The following is a 6,076-nucleotide window of genomic DNA, read 5'->3' as shown; positions in this document are numbered from 1 at the left end:
GGATTTGAACCACCAGCCTTCTGGTTAACAGTCAAGTGCTTTAGCCACTATGCTACCAGAGCTCCTCTTAGTAAGATAGGAAGTTCCAATTAACCACTGGCTTGTGCTTACTACTGATAAATTTAGCATTTAACTTAAACAAAGTGAGTTCTCTGCACAGTAAATTAGAATCTAAGAGCTTTGAATTAAGCCACATCAGTTAAATGCTAGGAGCTCTGGTAGCATAGTGCCTAAGACACTTGACTGCTAACCAGAGGGCTGGTGGTTCAAACCCACCAGACACTCCTCAGAAGGAAGATGGGGCAATCTACTTCCATAGCGATACTGCCTCGGAAACCCAAGGAGGGATTTCTATGAGTGGGGTCCAACTGGACCGTGCGAGTTTTTTGTTGTTGTTGTCCAACTTGACGGCACAAAACAACTGTTAAATTCTTATTTTTAATTGTATTTGGATTTTTGATTGAAATCCCTAATACTAGTTTGCTAAATCGGTAACTACTTTAAATTACTTTCCAATTAGGGAGAATGGGTCTCCAGCCAGCAAAAGGAACCAAGTTAAAAATTTTATTTGGCTAAAAAAATTTTATATAAATTGGTATATTTGAAAAGTGCACACACACCAAAAAAAGATAAATTGTTCATATTAATGGGTAAAACAAGACCTCAAAAAAAGGCAAATTATTCTAAATCACTTATTTAAAGGATCCTGAAAGCATGCAAAAGATAAGGTTATAAACATATGATAACTTCCTACCTAAAGGTACCATTATAATAGATTACAATATTGCTTCAAAATACTTACTCTGGTTGATTTAATAGTAAATAAGAACTTACATAAATTTAGTAGCCTTAGGTTGGGCAATCTACTTTTGTAGTGATACTGCCTCAGAAACCCAAGGTTTATTGTTGTTATGTGCTGTCGAGTCAGATCGGACTCATAGCAACCCCTCCTTGGGTTGCCGAGGCAGTATCACTACAAAAGTAGATTGCCCAATCTTCCTTCCAAGGAGTGGCTGGTAGGTTTGAACCGCCAGTCTTCTGGTTAGCAGTCAAGTGCCTTCGGTACCATGCTACCCAAGCTCCCAGAAACCCAAGGAGGAGTAGCTATTAGTTGCTTTCTCACTTCTATGGTTTCTACTGAAAAATCAGAGCTTATTATTATTGGTTGTCCTTTGTAGGTAAATTTTTATTCTTCCAATACTGCTTTCAGGATTATTTCTTTGTGTATGGTTTTGATGGGTTTAATGATAATATATGTTGGTGATTTTCTTTTGGGCTCTATCCTGTTTGGAGTTCATTGGACTTGCTGAATGGATATAGTCTCATCTTTCATCATATCAGGTAAGTTTTCTTCCAGAAAATCTTCAACAATTTTCTCAGTGGTTTTATTTGTCTCTTCCTGTTCTGGAATTCTGATTACACATAGGTTATTCCTTTTGATGGTATCCCATATGAACCTTAGGCTTTCTTCATTTTGTTTTTATCTTTTTTCTGATAGATCCCTTTCCAAAGAAGTATTCATGTATTTGTCTTCAATCTCATTAATTCTGTCTCCCATTGGACACATCCAGAACCACTGAAACCCAAGTAGAGAGCCATTAGTGCTCCAGGAAGGTGGACTCGCTCCCCCTTCAGTAGGCTTGGGTCTACTTGGTGGCACTGAGAGGTCTATGCTAAACTTTTTCACTAATATTGGAACCACCGATTACTAAAAGTCACTTTCCCAACTCCAGCACAGCTGAAACCGAGTGGTTTTTGGTGCCACAGGTGGGCAGACCTAAAAACAAACTCCCAAGCTGATCACAGCCAGGGCAGATTGGGCTGGCACCAAGGACAGGCGGGGCCAAAGAGAGAAGCACCCGGGGCCCATAGCAGAGAAGTGGGCGGACTTAAAGACAAACTCCTGAGCTGATCTCAGTCAGAGCAGGTTGGGCTGGTGCTGCAGGCAGGCGAGACCAGAGAGAGAAGTACCCATGGCCAATCACAGAGGCTGAAAGTTGCCTTAGGTTGGCTTTTTGGCCCTGAAGGGCCTTAGGATCAGGGTTTTTGTGTGTGTCTGAGCCTGGCAGATAGTGGCGACCCCCTAATAACCTGAGTCATTCCTGATATTGAGCGACAAGCATTTAAATAACAGTAGGACATCATCAGTAGCAGCCCGCCCAAAACCCTAGAAACTGCCCATAGCAAAAGCAAGCTTTCCTTTTTCTACTCCCACCTACTCTGCCAATAATTTCACTCATCCAATAGAAGAAACAATATTCAGCCTACGTAAAATTTCCCGGCTCGAACTCTAAACCCTCTTTATGACAAATAGAAACCCATATCCACATTCCACACAGTGATTCCAACACCACAAAGAAAACTGCAGAGCTACCCAGCATACCTGGATTAATAATTAAATTAAATTAAATACACCAGCCTCACCTTTTCAAAATATTAAACCATAAAACCAAGACAAAACAAATCAACACATAACCAACAGTTGAAGACAACCTCAACAGGTCTAGGAAACAACAGGCAACCTCAAATCAAACAAACAAAACAAAAAAAAAAACAGGACAAGGCATTAGAAGCAAAACCACAACCAAACATCTCATTATACATGGAGGAACAAAAGGCAATAGAATTATTGAGAAGGAATTTAGAAGATATATTTATAAAGCTATATAAGAGCCTAAGGAAATCCCAAACAGAAACAAGAAGAACACAGACAGTTCTCTGGAGAAACTCAGGAAAATCATTCATGAACAGAATAATAAGATTAATGCACAATCAGAACTCATAAAAAAAACAGTGGTTAGAAATGCAGAATGAGTATCGAAATGCAGAAGATGGACATCAAAATGACAGAATTACACAACACAATAGAAGCACAGAAGAGTAGGTTAGAACTGGCTGAAGAATGAATATCCCAACTAGAAGACAAATCCCTGGACACTAGCCTGTATGAACAAAAATTAGAACAAAGATTTAAGAGAACATAAGAATTATATGTGATGACATGAGAAGAAACAATATAAGGCTCATTGGAATTCCAGAACAAGAAGAGGTGAAAAAGATCACCAAGAAAATTATGGAAGACTTGTTCTCAGAAAATTTCCCCCATGTCATGAAGGAAGAAAAGATATCTGTCTAAGAAGCTCATAGAACAAGATAGATCCCAAGAGAAAAACCAAGGCATATTATAATCAAACTTTCCAAAGAAAAAATTTTGAGAGCTGCCTGGGAAAAAAGAAATATTATTTATAATAATCAAAGAATTAAGCTGAGCTCCGATTACTCAGCAGAAACCATGCAAGCAAGAAGGCAATGGGACAGCATATATAAAACACTAAAGGGAAAGAACTCCTACCAAGAATCCTATATCCAGCCAAATTATCCATCAAATATGAGGGTGAAATCAAGGCATTCTCAGACAAACAGAAATGAAGGGATTTTGTGAAAACCAGACCAACCCTATGTTGTTCTTGTTGTTGTTGTTATGTGCCGTTGAGTCGGCCCCGACTCATAGCGACCCCTCCTTGGGTTTCCAAGGCAGTATCACTACGGAAGTAGGATTGCCCAACCTTCCTTCCAAGGGAAGAAATGCTTAATGAAGTCCTTCCAATAGAGAACCCACAACAGAGATCAACAAAACCAGGATATGTGCCATCAACACTAAAACCAAATCAGAAATAATACTCAAAATTAGACCATAAAACATTGTACCTTAAAAACCAAGGAACTCAGTCAGCACACAACAACAGTAATAACCTATCAGAGGGAATAAAACTTCTAGGCACAGACCCTCCAATGGAGAGGAAAACAGGACAATGTCTTCACAGTATGCACTGTTCTGAAGATGTAGAGACAAGAATATACTCCAAGGTAACCACAGAGAAAAGTAACAATTCTTCTAAGCAAATCCAGAAAGAAGGAAAATATATGGGTTTAATAAGCACAAAACCAACTATAAAGAAGAAAAGAGAGAAAGCATTAGCCAAAAAACTGAACTCAGCACAGAAAAATATAAAGACCAATGAAGCACCAACAACATGGCCAAAAAACACAATAGCATGACAGCAATCACTTCATGTCTATCACTAATTACATGCAATGGGAATGGACTAAAGGCATCTATCAAGAGAAAGAGAGTGGTAGACTAGATAAGAGAAGAAAACCCAGCAATATGCTGCCTACAAGAGATCCACCTTAGACACAAAGATAAAAACAAATTAAGAGTTAAGGGATGGAAAAAAAATATACCAAGCCAATGGAAACCAAAAAAGGGCAGGAGTACCAATATTGATTTCTGATAAAATGCACATTAAGGTGAAAAACTTCGTAAGAGATAAGGAGGGACATTATATGATGCTGAAAGGGTCAATTGACAAAGAAGACGTTACAATAATAAATATTTATGCACCCAATGAAAGTGCACCAAAATATGTGAAGCAAATATTAACTGAATTAAAAGAGACAATAGACAACTCTACAATAGTAGTAAGAGACTTTAACACACCACTGTCAAGGAGGGACAGATCAACTGGAAAAAAAAAACCTCTACAAGGACACAAAAGAGCTCAACAGTATAATCAACCAACTAGACCTCATAGACATGTACAGAGCATTTCACCCAACAAAAACACAATTCACATTCTTTTCCAGTGCACATGGATCTTTCTCCAAAATAAACCATATGCTAGAACATAAAACAAGCCTCAATAAATTCAAAAGCACTGAAATACTGCAAAGCATCTTCTTGAACCACAATGCTATAAAACTAGAAATTAATAATAAGAGCAAGGAAAAAACATCAAACATATGGAAGCTGAACAACTCAATGCTCAAGAACTACTGAGTAACAGAACAGATAAAATCTGAAATGAAAAAATTCTGAGAAACAAATGAGAATGAAGATACATCATACCAAAACCTATGGGACACGGTGAAAGCAGTACTCAGAGGACAGTTTATAGCAATAAATGCATACATCAAAAAAGAGGAAAGAAACAAAATCATCACTCTAACTCATCAGCTCCAACAACTAGAAATAGAACAAAAAAGACTACTACAGTATCTAGAAGCAAGGAAATAATAAAGATTAGAGCAGAAATAAATGAAACAGAAAACGAGAAAATCAACAAAACAAACAGCTAGCTCTTCAAAAAGATTAAGAAAATCGATAAACCATTGGAAGACCTAACAAAAGAAAAGAATAGAATACCCAAATCACAAGAATTGTAAATAAAAAGGGTGTCATCACAACAGAACCATCTGAAATAAAAAAGATACTGACAGAATATTATGAAAAACTGTACTCCAATAGATTTGAGAACCTAGAAGAGATGGACAAGTTTCTAGAATCACAAGATTTATCTAAATTAACCTACTCAGAGAAAGAAAGCTTGAACAACCCCATAACAAAGGAAGAAATTGAACAGATCATAAAAAAAAACTTCCCACAAAGAAAAGTCCTGGCCCTGATGGCTTCACTGGAGAATTCTATCAAATATTTAGAAAAGAGTTGACACCTATGCTACTCAAGCTATTCCAGAACATAGAAAAATATGAAATACTCCCAAACTCATTTTATGAAGCAAGCATAACACTAATACCAAAACCAGGGAAAGACACCACTAGAAAGGAAAACTACAGACCAGTAACACTCATGAACATAGATGCAAAAAAACAAAATCCTGGCCAAAAGAATCCAACAACATATCAAAAAATTAATACACTCGGACCAAGTGGGATTCATACCAGGTTTACAAGGGTGGCTCAACATCAGAAAATCAATCAATGTAATCCACCACATAAACAAAACAAAGGAAAAGAATCATATGATTATATCAATTGATGCAGAAAAGGCATTTGATAAAATCCAACATCCATTCCTGTTTATAACTCTCTGCAAAATAGGGATAGAAGGGAAATTCCTCAGCATAATAAAGGGTATATATGCAAATCCAATGACCAACATCATTATTAATGGAGAAAGACTTAAGGCATCCCTCTTACGAACGGGAACCAGACAGGGATGCCCTCTATCACCACTTCTATTTAACATTGTATTGGAAGTCCTGGCCAGGGCAAT

Source organism: Orycteropus afer, unplaced genomic scaffold (assembly GCF_000298275.1).
Source record: "Orycteropus afer afer isolate SDZICR_OR568_19922 unplaced genomic scaffold, OryAfe1.0 scaffold00236, whole genome shotgun sequence".
In the NCBI taxonomy this organism is placed as follows: Eukaryota; Metazoa; Chordata; class Mammalia; order Tubulidentata; family Orycteropodidae; genus Orycteropus; species Orycteropus afer.
The sequence above is the reverse complement of the archived record's forward strand: the minus strand, read 5'-3'. Positions refer to the sequence as shown.